Source organism: Aquarana catesbeiana, linkage group LG02, assembly GCF_042186555.1.
Source record: "Aquarana catesbeiana isolate 2022-GZ linkage group LG02, ASM4218655v1, whole genome shotgun sequence".
Lineage (NCBI taxonomy): Eukaryota > Metazoa > Chordata > Amphibia > Anura > Ranidae > Aquarana > Aquarana catesbeiana.
In genome coordinates, this window is record NC_133325.1 from 274,217,061 (window position 1) to 274,235,768 (window position 18,708).

Consider the following 18,708-nt stretch of genomic DNA (forward strand, 5'->3'; position numbering starts at 1 on the left):
TTTTACCTTAAAAATTAACCACCACAGTGTTTCCAATAGAGAATAAACTTGCCGAATTTCAGGCGGCATCGGCAGGTTCAATAGAAACCAGCCAACATTTAGACTGTGTGTACTGTAGTCGGTCCAACAGAATTACCAAAAAAGAAAGTCTGGCGACCGCCTTCCGATAACCACTCTCAGCCAATGGCTGAGAGCGCCAACCAGAGTGTTCCACCGAATGGGAGGTGTCCCCCTGTTAGAACACAATAGAACAGCAAGGGATAGTTAGTACAGGGGCTCCTCCTGAGTTGTCAGGTTTTTTTCATTCAGTCCTGCTGTACTAGGCTTAAAGATAGTACATGTGAAAAAAATAAAAATAAAAAACAATCTTTGCCAAAGTAATTTGGCTCTGACACACGCCAGCCTTTTAAAGGCTAAATTTGCCTTTTTTTTTCTTCTAAAATTCAAGCTTTCGTATGTCCCAAATTATCATTACTGTACCTCTGATTAACCACTTATGGACGGCCTGCTGCAGGTTTATGTCGCTACTATGAAGAGGCAGCAGCTAGGTGCCAAAACCCCAGTATTCTCTTCTTCAGCGGGTGATCCACTTTCAGATAAAAGTGTTCTCTGTGGCGGATTCGCAGTGAGATCACTTTTATCGGCGCAGGAGAGGGGCACCCCCCTCCCGCCACGCTCCGGTGCCCTCTGCCGCTTACCGGAGCCGTCGGTAGCAGCGGAAGCGATCGGATCCTTCTTCCTGCTAGGCATGGAGACAAGTGAGGGGAAGATGGCCCCCACCCGACTCCATATCATTGCAGGGCGGAAGCGACGTCAAAACGTCACTTCTGCCCATAGCTCTTAAAGAGCCATTTCTTTTTAATTTTTCCAAATGACATTTTTTTTTTTTTTTTAATTTATTGCATTTTTGACCCCAGATCTCATATATAAGAGGTCTTGTCATGCTTTTTGTTCTATTACAATGGATGTTTACATTCCTTGTAATAGGAATAAGTGATTTTTTTTTTTTTTTTCTTTTTAAAGAACAGTATAAAATAAAAAATAAAAGGTAAAATAAATAAGAAAAAAAAAAATTTTAAAATGCGCCCCGTGCCGCTGAGCTTGCAAGCAGTAACGCCCGCATATGAAAACGGTGTTCAAACCACACATGAGCTATCGCCAGGAGAGCAAGAGCAATAATTCTAGCCCTAGACCTCCTCTGTTTTAAGGGTAAAAGTTTGTCGCCATTCCACGAGCGGCCGCAATTTTGAAGCGTGACATGTTGGGTATCAATTTACTCGGCGTAACATTATCTTTCACAATTAAAAAAAAAAAATTAAAAATAGGCTAACTTTACTGTCGTCTTATTTTTTTAATTTAAAAAAGTGTATTTTTTCCAAAAAAAGTGCACGTGTAAGACCACTGCGCAAATACGGTGTGACAGAAAGTATTGCAACACCCACCATTTTTTTCCTAAGTGCTAAGTAATTTCCTTGCAAAAAAAAAACTTTTTAACTTGTAAACAACAAATCTCAGAAAGAGGCTCGGTTCTTAAGTGGTTAATCATCTGGCAGGGCGTCTGCACTCACTAGTAAGGATGAGCTCTGGCGTGTTAGCACACTCTATGTGCCGAGCTTGCCAGGAAGTCGGCACTACGCTGCACTAATCACAGGCAGTGAGACATTTCCCGATCTCTGCAGCCGCGCATCGGGACAATGTCTCACTGCCTGTGATTAGCGCTGTGCAGTGCCGACTTCCTGGCGGGCTCTGCACGTGCAGCTTGCGAACACGCCCGAGCTCATCCTTACTCACTAGCCAAGAGAAACTGTTGAGTGATCACATAACATGTTATGTGGAGCAGAGCTGTAGTACTGAAAACAGAAAAAGTGTGTCCCTGGAATTCTGTGAAGCTTACCATACACTATACAATACACTATACAATCTGATTGTACAATCTCCTTTAGATCTACCATCTATATAGTGCAAGAGCCTGTCTGATTAGATACAGAGTGATTGGATAGATAGGCGTGTCCTTTTATTATATCAATTTGGTAAATCTAAAAGGAGAGTGTACAATCAGATTGTATATTGTATGGCCACCTTTATACAGCTAAAATGGACTAGTTGCACTTTTGATGCCATTAATGGCACCCCAAAAGCAGAAGAAAACACACATTTGGTTGCGCGTGACAAACACGAGATAACAAGAAAAAAGCAAAATTCAATGTGCCAAAATGGCCCATGAGCCACACTGGTGCGTTTGTTGGATGCGTTGCGAGAAAAATGCACCAAAAAACTTGTGCTCCCACAATGCTGGGTGTGATTAGAGCCTGAAAGTGAAATTGGAGTATTTAGACCCTCCAGCCTCCCTGACCCGGAGCTGAATTACAAGAATATTGACAGCTGAATGCATCCCTCCCATGTACTTGTATAAAGCTGGCCATACACTATACAATCTGACTGTACAATCTCTCTCCAATTTCCTTTTGATTTACCAAATCTATGGAAAAGGAGGACCAACCCTGAACAATCCATTCAATTTGTATAAAATCAGACAGGCCGTAGTTGATGGTAGATATAAAGAAGATTGTAAGATGTATGGCCACTTTAAAAAGGAAGAAGTTGAAAAGTGGGCAAAAAAAAAAATAGGTGGTATATGAATGAGGGGGATGTGGTCCAAAGAAGTAAATCACACCCTATTCTGTGATGCAGTGCATGATGGAATGTGTAGTTTCCTAGATGGTCACACAATGCCACAGGAAGTCAGGGCTCAGAGTGCATTATTTTTAAATTTTGAACTGAGAGGAGAAGATTCAAAGCTGCCATGGACTAGGTAAGTGAGAGATGAGCACATTGGGACTGTTAGGGCAGAAAAGACTAGAGGTCGGCCGATATATCCGCCGATATTTGTCCATTTTTGATAAATTGGCATCGGCCGATTATTATCAAAATTAGGCCGATATTTAACATTAACCACCGTTCCTCCTCCCTTCTCCACACTCAGCACGGCACTTGATGCTTGCCAGAGCTGCTGAGTGTGTGAAGCTGGCACGTAACAGAGAGGAGAGAGAGAGGGATCTGTCAGAATTGAGGTTGATGTCGGGGGTGGGCGGGACCCGGCCCGGGGTGGGCGGGACCTGGCCGTTAGCAAACACTAGCCAATGGGATGAGATCTGGGCGGGCCGCTATGTGTATGTGGCCCCGCCCCTTTTCTTAAGCAGGCCAATCATTGGCTGCTGTTCGATAGCTGCTGGGTCCCGCCCACCCCGACATTAATCTCAATTCCGACATCTGTCTGTTGTCAGTTTCACACACAGTTACTCGGCTTCATGTGAAACCTGCCAGTGCCAATCAGTGCCATCTGTCAGTGCCACCTGCCACCCAGTGCCATCTACCAGTGCCAACCAGTGCCTGCCAGTGCCAACTCCAACCAGTGCCATGCCAAGCAGTGCCACCTGCCAGTGTCAATAGTGCCACCTGCCAGTTCCAAACCAGTGCCACCTGCCAATGCCTGCCAGTGCCACCTGCCAGTGCCAACCAGTGCCATGTCAGTTCCAAACCAGTGCCAGCCAGTGCCACCTGCCAGTGCCAATCAGTGTCATCTGTCAGTGCTACCTGCCACCCAGTGCCACCTGCCAGTGCCAACCAGTGCCACCTGCCACTGCCAACCAGTGCCTGCCAGTGCCACCTGCCACCTCCAACTAGTGCCCCGCCAATCAGTGCCACCTGCCAGTGCCCCGCCAATCAGTGCCACCTGCCAGTGCCAATAGTACCACCTGCCAGTTCCAAACCAATGCCACCTGCCAATGCCTGCGAGTGCCACCTTCCAATGCCAACCAGTGCCACTGCCAATCAGTGCCACCTGCCAGTGCCAACCAGTGCCATCTTCCAGTGCCAACGCTAATCAGTGCCACCTGCCAGTGCCATCTGTACTGAGGACATCAAGTGTGTGGTAGAGTGAAAGGAGCAAGCAGGGAGCAGTGGAGTGGGTGAATATCGGTATCAGCCAGAGAAAAACCCATATCGGTCGACCTCTAGAAAGGACCTTAGAAAATGTATTGTGAAAAGTGAAATTCTGCCTGGATAGGTGAACTTAGGCCTCTTTCACACGGACTGTCCGTTCAGGTCCGCCTGTCAGTTTTTTAGGCGGACCTGAACGGACCCTCCATAGACATCTATGGAGCGTCGGAAGTCGGCGGTGACATGTCCGCTGACATCCGACCCGCTCCGATCCAAAAAAGTGTAATGGAGGAAAAACCTACTTTTCCATCCGTTTTCGGATCGGGTGACGACAGACTCTACGGTCCATCATCACCCGATCCCCCATAGGGGAGAGCGGCGCTCTGACAGGTCTGTCGTTGCACAGTGTGCAGAGACAGACCTGTCATTTTCCTGCTCAGCGGGGATCGGCAGAGCGATCCCCGCTGAGCAAGCGGATATTCACACGGAGGATCATCACTGATCCGCCCCATGTGAAAGAGCCCTTAGCCTTTACAATGACCTTATTTGTAGCAGTCACCTCTATAATTAGGCCCCAATTATGGCCATGCAAACAATACAGTTTTTATTTAACCACTTCAGCCCCAGAAGAATTTACCCCCTTCCTGACCAGAGCACTTTTTGCGATTCGGTACTGTGTCGCTTTAACTGACAATTGCGCAGTCGTGCGGCGTGGCTACCAAACAATATTGACGTCATTTTTTCCCACAAATAGAGCTTTCTTTTGGTGGTATTTGATCACCTCTGCAGTTTTTATTTTTTGCGCTAAAAACAAAAAAAGAGCGACAATTTTGAAAAAAATGCATTTCTTTTTGCTATAACAAATATCCCCCAAAAATATATAAAAAAACGTTTTTTTTTCCTCAGTTTAGGCCGATACGTATTCTTCGACATTTTTTTTTTTTACTAAAAATAAGATCGCAATAAGCGTTTATTGATTGGTTTGCGCAAAAGTTATAGCGTATGCAAAATAGGGGATAGTTTTATGGCATTTTTATTAATAATTTTTTTTTTTTTACTAGTAATGGAGGCGATCTGCGATTTTTATCGTGACTGCGACATTATTGTGGACACATCGGACAATTTTGACACATTTTTTGGGACCATTGGCATTAATAAAGCGATCAATGCTATAAAATTGCATTGATTACTGTAAAAATGTCACTGGCAGTGAAGGGGTTAACCACTAGGGGGCGGGGAGGGGTTAAGTGTGTCCTGGGCAGTGATTTTAACTGTGGGGGGGATGGGCTAGCAGTGACATGACACTGATCGCTGCTCCCGATGACAGGGAGCAGACGATCGGTGTTCTGTCACTAGGCAGAATGGGGAGATGCTGTTTACATCGGCATCTCCCCATTCTTTAGCTCCGTGACACGATCGCGGGTATCCCAGCGGCGATCGAGTCTGCGGGTCCTGCGGGCACGGAGCTCGCGGAGGGTAACGTAATTCAAGGTAACGTACAGGTACGTTACTTTGCTCAGCCGTGCCATTCTGCCGACGTATATGTGCTGACAGCGGCCGGCAAGTGGTTAAATAATTTTTTTAAAGATTTTTTTTTAACCAGTTAAAGACTGCCCACCACATATATACTGTGGCAGGGCGGCTCTATTGCGCTAAACAATGTACCTGTAAGTTGTTTCATGTGATAGATAGTGTGGACGCGCCCGCTGCACGCCGGGGGAGCACACGAGTGGGTCCTGCGGACTCGATGTCCGCCGATCACCCACAATCGCTTCACAGAGAGGCAGGACAGGGATCTGCCTATGTAAACAAGGCAGAGCTCCGTTCTAACAGGGGGCAACACTGAGATTGTCTGTTCCTAGTAATCGGGAACAGCGATCTCTGTGTTGTCCCAGTGAGATCATCCCCCACACAGAGCACATACTGAGGGAACACCGTTAACCCTTTGATTGCCCCTGGTGTTAACCCCTTCCCCGCCAGTGTCATTTATACAGTGATCAGTGCATTTTTTTAGCACCGATCAATGTATCGGTGTCGCTGGTCCCCAAAAAGTGTCACTTAGGGTCAGAATTGTCCGCCACAATGCCACAGTCTCGCTAAAAATCGCAGAGAGCCATTACTAGTAAAAACAATTTAAAAAAATAAATAAAAGTCCATACATCTATCCCCTATTTTGTAGACGCTATAACTTTTGTGCAAACCTATCAATATGCACTTATTGTGATTTTTTTTTTTTTTTCCCAAAAATTATGTAGAATACATATTGGCCTAAACTGATGAATAAATTAGTTTTTTTTAATATATATTTTTTGGGATATGCATTATAGCAGAAAGTTAAAAATAGTTTGTTTTTTTCAAAATTGTCTTTGTTTATAGCACAAAAAATAAAACCACAGAGGTGATCAAATACCACCAAAAGAAAGCAATATTTGTGGGGGAAAAAAAAGACATAAATTTTATTTGGTAATAGCGTTGCACAACCGTGCAATTATCAGTTAAAATAACGCAGTGCCGTATCGCAAAAAAATGGCTTGGTCATTAACCACTTGCCGACCGATGCACGCCGATATACGTCGGCACAATGGTAGCGGTGGGCAAATGGGCGTACCTATATGCCCCCTTTAATTGGCGGGGCTCGCTATATAAATGACAATGGTTCCAAAATAGTGTCAAAAGTGTCCGCCACGTTGCAGTCACGATAAAAATCGCAGATAGCTGCCATTACTAAGAAAAAAAAAAAAAAGAATTAATAATAAAAATGCCATAAAACTATCCTATAATTTGTAGATGCTATAACTTTTGCGCAAACCAATCAATATACACTTATTGTTATGTTTTTTTATCAAAAATATGTAGAAGAATACATATCGGCCTAAACTGAGGAAAAAAAATTGTTTTAGGGGGATAGAGGTTATATGTTTTTGGGGGATATATATTCTAGCAAAAAGTAAAAAAAATATTGCTTTTTTTTTCAAAATTGTCGCTCTTTTTTGTTTATAGCGCAAAAAATAAAAAAACACAGAGGTGATCAAATACCACCAAAATAAAGCTCTATTTGTGGGAAAAAAAGAACGTAAATTTTTTTTGGGTGCAACGTCACACAACCGTGCAATTGTCAGTTAAAGCGACGCAGTGCGAAATTGCAAAAAATGCTCTGGTCAGGAAGGGGGTAAAATTTTCCGGGGCTGAAGTGGTTAAGGAGGTAAATCCTTCTGGGGCTGAAGTGGTTAAAGGAGTTTTCTTTTTTTTTTTTTTTACAAAAACATATTTATCCTAGTTCGATAAGTTAAGCGTGTTCCATGCCTCACCATGTCTCAGTTGCCACTCAGAGTCTCGACAATTTATCCTTAATGTTACAACGCTCGTTATTTTAGGCCTCCTTCACATGGCATTTACCCACTTACACCAGATTTGGTAGCTACCAAAATGCAAAGCTCAAACAAAAAAACTTTTTGGCTTTTGAAATAATTTCTTTTCCAATAATTTTTTATTGAAAGTTTTACAAATCAAATTTTCAAGGCAAAATATTGTTCACATGAGATAAGCATTTCCATATACAATATGTCTTAAGTTACTAGAAGTGTGAGCAGTAAGGTATACATTATCAAGTGTGATTGTTGTGTCTGTTATCTCTTTATACTTCAACTTAATGAATTTCATGAGAAACCTGTAACAAGTAAAAATAACAGACGAAATACAAGAAAGAAAAAACAAAAAAAGGGAAGACAAGATTATCGCTTTCTTGGATCCATACCATGTGGCCTATGTCCGCTTACTGGTCACTCAAACAAGATGCAGGGGAAGAAAAGAAAAATCTGCAAAAGGAAGGAAGGAAGAAAGGAGAGAGAAGATGGGAGAGGAAGAGAAAAGGGGGGGGTGCATTCCCGTCGTTCTCCACTTAACTGCACTGACGTCTCATAAACCTTCGGACAGATATTTTATCCATGGTTCCCAGACCCTATCAAAGACTGGTTGTTTATCAAGTAATATCACTGAGAGGCGTTCATTGATCATGATCCATGACAACTTAGTTTTCACTAAGTCGAAGGGGATCATGGGCGCTCTCCAAGATCTAGCTACCGCTAACCTGGATGTCGTAAAGATAAATGATAAAAATGATAAATTAGTTTCTTCGTGTGTCCTGGTACTCCCTCTATTGGCATCCCTAGTAGCTCCTGCTGTGGTGATTTGGTTAGATTCACCTGGGTTAATGAATAAAGTTATAGATGCGTATCCAAAATCTCCTGACTTTAGGGCCTGTCCATCATATATGGCATACTGTGCCTTCTATACCACATCCCCTAAAACATAGAGGGGAAGTGCCTGGGACATATGTTGCCACTCTCACTGTTACCATGTACCATCACAGCAAAACTTTGTATCGATCAGTGAGGTGTTAATGTATTATTTTGAGGAAAATTGTGCAATTTTAACCCATTTATCGATTTTCAACATTGCCTGTATATCCTGTTCCCACTTGTGTATATAAAACAATTTTTCCGACTTCGAGGACAAGATACTGTATATTTTCGAGATATGACTGGTATGCTTATCGAAGGACCTGCACAGATATTCCATTGGGGTGGAAGTTGTTAAATCATTTGTACACTGTAGAGTCTTCAAATAATGCAGTAATCTGAAAGTAATGGTACACTTCTGTGTTCGGGAGTTGGCATTTATCTAATAGGGTTTGTTTCAATAAGATACCTTTGTGGTCGCACATGTCAGCAATACGTATCAAGCCCTTGTTAGTCCACCATGCGAACTCTTGAGGATTAAGACACGGGGTGAAATCAGGATTATCAGTCAACGGAGCCAGAGGAGAATGAGAAGATCGGAATGCATAGGCTTAGTGAAAAAGATAACGTCGAGCACATTATAAATGGTCTATCTCTCATACGTAGCCACATCATATGACCAATCGGTTTAGTGGGATGGAGAGCCGATTCAATTTTCATCAAAGATGGTTGAATTTGCAAGGAATGGGAATGGATTAGTTGAGCTAGTTGCGCTGCTTCAAAATATTTGGTAAGATCTGGAAATCCCAGGCCACCTCTCAATTTGGGTGTATACAGGGTGCGCCTATTCACCCTGGGTCTTTTGTCCCCCCCAGATAAATTTCATAATCTTGTTCTGTAGTACTTTAATATCAGCATGCGGATTGCAATCGGCAGTGTTCTAAATGAGTACAACCTCGGAAGGAGATTCATCTTTATTGAATACAGTCTACCGAACCACAAAGGTGGATTGCTGGCCCATCGTAAAAGGTCAGCTGTCAGTTTCCTATATAAAGGGGGATGCTGGCCTGATATAGGGTATGTAGGGAGAAAGTTAAAGAGATTCCCAAATACAGGAGAGCCTCTATTGGCCACTTGAACTGGAATGAGTTTTGGATTAATTTCACCGTGTCTGTCTCCAATGTAAGGTTTAAAGCTAACGATTATGAATGATTGATCGCAAGGCCTGAGATAGCTGTAAAACGATGCAAGGTTTGATATAAGTTAAGTAGTGATGTTACTGATGAGAGAAACATCAAAATGTCGTCGGCGAAGAGGGCACATTTGTGCTCCCTATCTCCGCAGTATATGCCTTTTATATCTGGGTGATTTCTTAGTTTGATTGCCAAGGGTTAGAGGGCCATTATAAATAAGATGGGAGATAAAGGGCAGTCTTGTCGTGTCCACCTTTGTATATCTATGGTATGTGATCCATACCTTTTTATCAGGACAGCTTTCAAAATATTTTATTACACTTATAAGCCTTTTCACACTAGATTGTATGAATGACCACGCTAAAGCTTTGATATACCATTGAAGTTTTCAGCCATAGACCCAGAATAAGTAGAATGGGACAGAATTTTCTTACACATGGCCAAATTATATAAAGTATGCCATGTAAAGTTCAACAAAGAAACTTTAACTACTTCCAGAACACCCGTAATGTATGGGCGTCGTATAGCGGGAACAATTGCATAGTTTTTTCTCCCTGCAGAACAGAGATACGAAACAAAGATCTTTAGTAAAAAGCAGCACACAGTACAAAAATTATCACTTGTTAGGCACACATTTAACCCTTTGATTACCCAGGATCTTAACCCCTTCCCAGCCAGTGTCATTAGTACAGTGACAGTGTATAATATTATCACTGATTAATGTATTAGTGTCACTGGTGTGGTCAGTGGCAGTTAGTTCCCACTCAGTGTCAGATTGACCCCCCCGGAAATCCCATTATAAGTCACTGCTCGCCATTAGTAGTTTACAAGAAATAAAATTCCAGTATATATATGATAATTTGTAGACGCTATAGCTTTCACACAAACCAAAGACATGTAGCAGAATACATGTTGGCCAATATTTATGAAGAATGTCCAAAAAATATTGTTGTTTAAGCACTTAGGAACCACCCGCCACAGTTTTACATCGGCTGTTTGAAGGAGGATATCGTCGTTATGGCAGCAGCTAGCTGCCATAACCCCGGTATCCCCTTCAGCAGGTGGTCCGCTACAAGATAAAAGTGGTCTCTGCGGCAGAATCGCCGCAAGATCACTTTTACCGGCGGCGGGAGAGGCCCCCCTCCCACTGAGATCTGGTACCCTCTGCCGCTTACCAGAGCCGTCGGCAGTGGCGGAGGCGATCGCGTCCTATCACTAGCTGGGTATGGAGACAAGTGAGGGGAAGATGGCCCCCACCCGTCTCCATACAATTGCTGGGCGGAAGCGACGTCAAAACTTCACTTCCGCCCACAGCTCTTAAAGGGCCATTTTTTTTAAATGACATTTTTTTTTTCTTTTTTCTTTATTGCATTTTAGTCTAAATATGAGATCTGAGGTCTTTTTGACCCCAGATCTCATATTTAACCGCTTGACGACTGTCTCACACAGATATACTGCGGCAGAAGGGCTCGTACAGGCAGAATCACGTACCTGTATGTTCCCCTTTAAGAGGCGGCCAGCGGGCGCGCGCCCGCGGCAAGCTCTGTGAGTCGGGTTGTGGGTCCTGCGGACTCAATCGCCGTGGGGATACCCGCGATCGCCTTGTGGGGAGGAAAAATGGGGAGATGCTAATGTAAACAAGCATCTCCCCGTTCTGCCTAGTGACAGTGTCACTGATCTCTGCTCCCTGTCATCGGAGCAGAGATCAGTGACGTGTCACACACAGCCATGCCCCCCACAGTTAGAAACACGCCCCTAGGACACACTTAACATCTACACTGCCACCTAGTGGTTAACCCCTTCACTGCCAGCGTCATTTACACAGGAATCAGTGCATTTCTATAGCACTGATTGCTGTATAAATGACAATGGTCCCAAAAATGTGTCAAAAATGTCCGATGTGTCCGCCATAATGTTGCAGTCACGATAAAAATCGCTGATCGCCGCCATTAAAAAAAAAAAAAAAAAATTATTAATAAAAATGCCATAAAACTATCCCCTTTTGTAAACGCTATAACTTTTGCGCAAACCGATCAATAATCGCTTATTGCGAATTTTTTTACCAAAAATATGTAGAAGAATACGTATCGGCCTAAACTGAGGAAAAAAATAGTTTTTTTTATATATTTTTGGGGGATATTTATTATAGGAAAAAATAATGCGTTTTTTTTTTTCAAAATTGTCGCTTTTTTTTTTTTATAGCGCAAAAAATAAAAACTGCAGGGGTGATCAAATACCACCAAAAGAAAGCTCTATTTGTGGGGAAAAAAGGACATCAATTTTGTTTGGGAGCCACGTCGCACGACCGCGCAATTGTCAGTTAAAGCGACGCAGTGCCTAATCGCAAAAAGCGCTCTGGTCAGGAAGGGGGTTAAGTGGTTAAGAGGTCCTGTCATGCTTTTTTCTATTACAATTGATGTTTACATTCCTTGTATTAGGAATAAAAGTGACAATTTTTTTTTTTTTTAAAACGTGTAAAAATAAAAAAAAAGAAAAGGTAAAATAAACTGGGAAAAAAAAAATGTAAACACGCCCCATCCTGACGAGCCAGCGTGCAGAAGCAAATGTATACGTGAGTAGCGTCCGCATATGAAAACAGTGTTCAAACCACACATGTGAGGTATCGCCACGATCGGTAGAGCGAGAGCAATAATTCTAGCCCTAGACCTCCATTGTAACGTAAAACATGCAACCTGTAGAATTTTTTAAATGTCGCCTATGGAGATTTTTAAGGGTAAACGTTTGTCGCCATACCACGAGCGGGCGCAATTTTGAAACGTGACATGTTGGGTATCAATTTACTCGGCGTAACATTATCTTTCACAATATAAAAAAAATTGGGCTAACTACTGTTGTCTTATTTTTTAATTCAAAAAAGTGTATTTTTTCCCACAAAAGTGCGCTTGTAAGACCGCTGCGCCAATACGGTGTGACAGAAAGTATTGCAACGACCGCCATTTTATTCTCTAGGGTGTGAGAAAAAAAATGTATAATAATGGGGGTTCTAAGTAATTTTCTAGCAAAAAAAAACTGTTTTTAACTTGTAAACAACAAACCTCAGAAAGAGGCTCGGTCCTTAAGTGGTTTAAAAAAAAAAAAAAAATCTGACTTTTTTGTTTATCTATCAAAAAATAAAAAACCCAGTGGTGATCAAATACCACCAACAGAAAGCTCTATTTACGTCAAAAAAATTATATAAATTTTGCTTCGGTACAGCACTTCATGACCGCGCAATAATTACCAGTTAAAATGGTCTGATTAGTAAAACCTTTCGAAGTTGAGGTGGTTAATATATTATCTAGGTGGTACTTGCCGCCTTTTAAACTCAGATCAATAAACCTCATTCAGGTATGTGCCCGGAGAGGCCAATACTTTCACGAATCTTCACAAATGGTGGGAATGTTAATCTATTAGAGACTAGGGTCATACATTTATATATGAGGTCTTCCAGGAAAATTAGGAATTTTGACTTACCTGGAGTACAGTACAGGACTTGTATTCATAAACCATGGGCTACACAGTGCCTTGGAAAAGTATTGTGCCATGCTCTTTTCATTTTCGGATGATGGATTTAACAGTGCTCCGTGAGATGTTCAAAGCTTAGGATATTCTTTTATAACTTAACCATGCTTTTAAACATCTCCACAACTTTATCACTGACCTGTCTGGTGTATTCCTTGGTCTTCATGATGCTGTTTGTTCACCAAGTTTCTCTAAGAAACCTTTGAGATCTTCACAGAATAGCTGTATGTATACTGAGATTAAATTGCACACAGGTGGACTTCATTTACTAATTAGGTGACTTCAGCAGGCAATTGGTTCCACTAGATTTTAGTTAGGGGTATCAGCGTAAAGGGGGCTGAATACAAATGCATGCCACACGTTGCAGATATTTATTTGGAAAAAATTTGGAAAACCATTTATCATTTTCCTTACACTTCACAATTATGTGCCACTTTGTGTTGGTCTATCACTTAAAATCCCAATAAATAAGGAGTGATCAAGGCACATAGAAGAATAACCTGTGTCCTGTACTCCAAGATGAAAAATGTACAGGTAAGTCAAAAGTCCTAGTCTTATGCCCTGTACACACAGTCGGACATTGATCGGACATTCAACAACAAAATCCATGGATTTTTTCCGACGGATGTTGGCTCAAACTTGTCTTGCATACACACGGGCACACAAAGTTGTCAGAAAATCTGATCGTTCTAAACACGGTGATGTAAAACACGTATGTCAGGACTATAAACGGGGCAGTAACCAATAGCTTTTGTCTCTTAATTTATTCTGAGCATGCGTGGCACTTTGTGCGTCGGATTTGTGTACACACGATCGGAATTTCCGTTGTTGGAAATTCCGATCGTGTGTACACAAATTTTATAGCAAGCTCTCAAACGTTGTGTTTCGGAAATTCCGATGGAAAATGTGTGATGGAACCCACACACAAGGTCCTATCACACATTTTCCGTCGGAAAATCCGACCGTGTGTGCAGGGCATTAATCTTACAGTAAAGGATACAAACCATATTTATCGGCGTCTAACACGCACCCCAAGTTTAGGAGGGAATTTTAAGGAAGAAATTTTTAAAGGAAAAAAACTTACATTTAAATGCCCATCAATGCAGCCTTATCAGTGTCCATCTGCAGCCTTGCACAGCATCCATCTGCATGCTTGTCCAGTGTCATTTGCAGCCTTGCCAGTGTCATTTGCAGCCTTGCCAGTGTCCATCTGCAGCCTTGCCAGTGTCCATCTGCAGCCTTGCCAGTGTCCATCTGCAGCCTTGCCAGTGTCCATCTGCAGCCTTGCCGCTTCATCAGTGTCCATCTGCAGCCTTGCCGCTTCATCAGTGTCATTTGCAGCCTTGCAGCCTCATCAGTGTCATTTGCAGCCCTGCAGCCTTGCCAGTGTCCACCTGCAGCCTTGCCAGTGTCCACCTGCAGCCTTGCCAGTGTCCACCTGCAGCCTTGCCAGTGTCCACCTGCAGCCTTGCCAGTGTCCACCTGCAGCCTTGCCAGTGTCCACCTGCAGCCTTGCCAGTGTCCACCTGCAGCCTTGCCAGTGTCCACCTGCAGCCTTGCCAGTGTCCATCTGCAGCCTTGTCAGTGTCCATCTGCAGCCTTGTCAGTGACATTTGCAGCCTTGCCCAGGCTGCAGTTTGAAAATGGCGCCACTGAGATACACGGAGCCAGTCCTCGGCTCCTCTCGTAGTCCCGCCCTATGATGGACATAACACAGGTCTAATGGCGTGACTGGGCGTGACTGTGAGCGGAGCCGAGCGCCGCCCATATACATACATAGCCGAGTGTATTCGGCTAGGTTCAGCTAGCTCTGCACACAGTCACACCTAGTCCCTGTGATATGTCCATCATAGGGCGGGACTGGGCGTGACTGTGAGAGGAACTAGCCGAGTACACTCGGCTATGTATGTATATCGGCGGCCGGCGCTCGCTCCGCTCACAATCAGCGGGGAGATCTTCCCCTTTAAGGGGCTAAAAAAGTGCGTGTTATACACTGATAAATATGGTAGTTCGTTATCATAGACCATGGGAGGTATTCAAGCTATAAAACCAAGGGGTGGGAAACATGTAACTTAAACATGCCCACAAGAAAAGACTTTAAAACAGGAGTTTTAGTATACTCAGAAAGCAGCTTGAATCACCTTGTGGCCAAAGCCTGCATCAGCTGAGGCCTGAACGTCCACCAGACAGAACTTGGAAAATATGTAACAGAGGACCAGGTGGCAGCCTTGCAATTCTGGGATAAAGATGATTGATGGCAAAAAGTCCAAAAACACTAGCAGCCCTGGTGGTATGGGCCTTAATTGGAAGATTAGGAACACTTCCCTTAAGGCCGTAGGGGGACCCCGGAAATGTGTTGTCTGATTCACCTGGCAATGGTGGAGCAGAAAAGAGGGTGTCCTCTATGAGGACATCCAAAAGGGATTCAGTCTTGCGAACAAGGCCGTGGCTGCCAAGAAGACCCTGACAGCCCTAACCATACACAAACAATGCCAAGAAATTACCTGTTTTGGGCAGGACAGAGGGAAGGGAAGACTACAGTCGAAAGAGAAGATTGCTTTAAGTACAGGAAGGTTTTGGTCTCTAAACCACCTTGCCCTTGTGCAAAAAAAAAAAAAAAAAAAAAAAAAAAACCAAAAGGCTCTTTACAAGAGAGTTGTTAACTCAGAAACATGCTTAACAGACATGATGGCAACTAAGGAGGAAACCTTAGGATCAGGTCTTCCAAAGGAATGTCTTTAATCCATTCAAAAAGGAGGGTCTCCGAAGAGCAGAGACTACTAGGCTGGGATCCCAAGCGGTCAGACTGGAGAAATTATATGAGCAACTACCTCAAGAGAAATCTGGATAAATGACTGTGACACAATGGGTTTTTGGAAATGGATGGAGAAGGCAGAAACTTGTCTTTTAAGGGAATTCATAGTAATGCTGCTCCCTAAGCATTAAGCCTCTGAGCCTCACATAGTTGGATTTCCTTGCTCAGAGTAAGATGGGAATAATTGAATCAGAGATACCCCTATCTTTTAGGACCCGGGTTTCACCAGCCATACTATTAAACTAGCAACTGAAAAACAGGATGGAAGAGAGGGCCTAGGCAAATATTCCTAGTCTGTTTGGAAGGGCTAAAGCTTGTCCAACAGAAATGTGAGCATGTCTGTTTACCATGTTCTTCTGAGCCAAAATTATGCTTAGAGTCACTGGAATGATTTCCTCCTGTATCTTGCACAGCAGAGTCCAAAGAATCACCAAAGCATCTACTGCAGGAGTAGGCAACCTCGGCCCTCCAGCTGTTTTGAAACTACAAGTCCCATGAGACATTGCAAGACCCTAACAATCACAGGCATGACTCCAGCTGTGGTGAAACTACAAAGCCCATCATGCCTCTGCCTCTTGGAGGGCCAAGGTTGCCTACCCCTGATCTACTGCAAAGGCTTGGGGATCCCTGGTCATTGCTCCTACAATCTATATCTTTAGCATGTTTGATGCTCAACAAGCAATATCCAGGCACTGGCAATCATCCCAGGTCTCTACTCTAGACAAACAACTGGATTTAATTAATATATAGCATATGGAACAACTGGTGGATACTGACCGTGATATCATGGATATGTGTTCAGCAATCTGGTTAGCTTGTATAATACCGTATACAAAGAATAACAGAAATTTACAGACCTGCCCCTTATGCTAACTGAATTTAAAGTCCACGACCCATGGCAATAATAATTCAACTATTCCTAAACCGTTTTAATTCTTTTTTCCAACAATAAAGTTTTTATTGGATTTAAAGGGTAATAACATTACAACAATCGGACAGGTATACAGAATGCACATCAGATGAATAACCATGTTAGATATAAGCAATACAGTATATGTATCAATATAACTCAATACCAACAGGAAAAGCTGGTGTACATAGTTCAATATAAAGAAAATACAAAAGACGGGGAGGAAGGGAAGGTAAATAATGAGATAAACATTCACTATAAAAACCAATGGCAACAACCATATGAGGAAAGCAACTGGGATCAAGCAGATATTGCATTAAACTAAAATGCCCATGCCTGTTCAAGTCTAGATAAGGTGTTTGCTCGAATTGCGAGTGTCCTTTCATAAGTATAGTGAAGATTAATCATGGCTATAAGTTCTGAGACATTGGGTGTGAGTTCCCTTGGCCACATTCTGGTTATTAGGGACTTAGCTACTAAAAGCACATGGAGCACAATTGTGCAGTATTGAGTAGGGAAGATTTCTAAACCTAAATTAAGTAGCGCAAGGGCTGGATCTGAGGGTGGTCAACCTGCCTGTGGTTTTAGAAATCAATTGAAACATCTGGCATCAAAAACTAGTCAGACTCTTATAAACCCACGGAATATGAAAAAGGTTGCCTACCTGGGCACAACCTCTCCAACAGAGAAAAGTGGTTGGGGAAAAATTTAGCAAGTCTGTAGGGAGTGAGGTACCACTTGGTTGTGATTTTTTTTGGGCAAGCTCCCAGTGATTAATATGATTAGTATTGGTCTATAAATAACGTATGTCTCTCAATTATTGGGTATCTGAGAAGGTGATCCATAAATCATAGGTGGGGTTTTGAGGAAGGTCTCCTTGTGCTGAAGGGAGTAGAACAAAGATGCCCTTAGTAGAGGAAAGCGGACTAGTATAGAAATACCAGGTTTGGGAATGCATAAATATTGAGGGTCTAGGGTTAGTTTTCAGAAAATGTAAAATGTGTATGTGCAAGAAATAGTCAGTAGAGGGAATGTTGCAGGCCTTCATTAGTTCGGATAATGTCTGAACTGTTTTCATTTTGAAACTTTTATTGTTTAAAAGGATTGCATGGACACCCACAGAAGGAGTTTGAGCCTCTAGACCATTTCATTTTTTTTTCTGTGTAGTCCTTGGAGGATTTCCTAGAAGTTTTACACTGGGATAGCATGTACAGTAAATGCACACTACCATTACTTTTAAAATTGTAAGCTTATTCAGCTGGAATGATTTGTTTTAATATTTTTTTTTTTAAGATGTGCTTCCTTAATAAAGCCCAGTTTGAAAGGAATTATTTTCAGTTGCAAATACACAAAGGACTAATCTTTTAGGCTGGGTTCACACTGATGCGAATTGGATGCGTTTCTCCCCGCATCCAATTCACATGACAGGAATGTGTGACCGGCTCTCAATTGAGCCAGTTCACAAAGCTCTGGGGCAGCCACGGTCCGCATAGGAAAAGGGTTCTTTGCGTTTGGCTTTGTATCAGGTGCAAATTCAGGCAAAAATACAGACCCGAATAACACCTGAATCAGTGCACAGGGACACATCAGACCCCCTGATTTGACCCGCAACAACATCAGTGTGAACCCAGCCTGAGATCAAGACCATTTGATTGTACACATGATGACAGAACAATTTCATACTGCACAAAAAACACTAGGTGTGGATCTTCAGGTCTGGCTGCAGGTAATGATGACTAGGGCCCAAAAGAACTGAAAACACTACAAAGTGGGATGTTGCCGCTCTGAATGCTGAAGAAATTGTTACTGTGCATTAAAGTTCTCCTGATTTCTGCACTGTCACTATTTGCTGAATTAGCGCGTGAAGAGATCAAGAGGAGCACAGTTGTTTGTGTTTACAATCTCCTGTAACACTTTTGAAAAAAACACTCTGGCCAAACACAGCAGGATGGATTAAGGATGAAATTTCAGTTTATTATTCACACTGGCCTACTGTATTAAAAAAAAAAAAAAAAAAAAAAAAAAAAAGTGTGATTTTTAAAATTTTTTTTTTTTATTGGAAGTACAAATGAAATAAATTTGCCTTATTTT

General features: G+C 42.5%; 1 protein-coding gene across 1 annotated transcript in view; it reads right to left on the reverse strand.

Moving 5' to 3' along the window:
- Positions 1 to 18,708, reverse strand: part of PCCA (propionyl-CoA carboxylase subunit alpha) — a 1,163,293-nt gene that overhangs the window by 510,511 nt on the left and 634,074 nt on the right. The window lies entirely within an intron of this gene.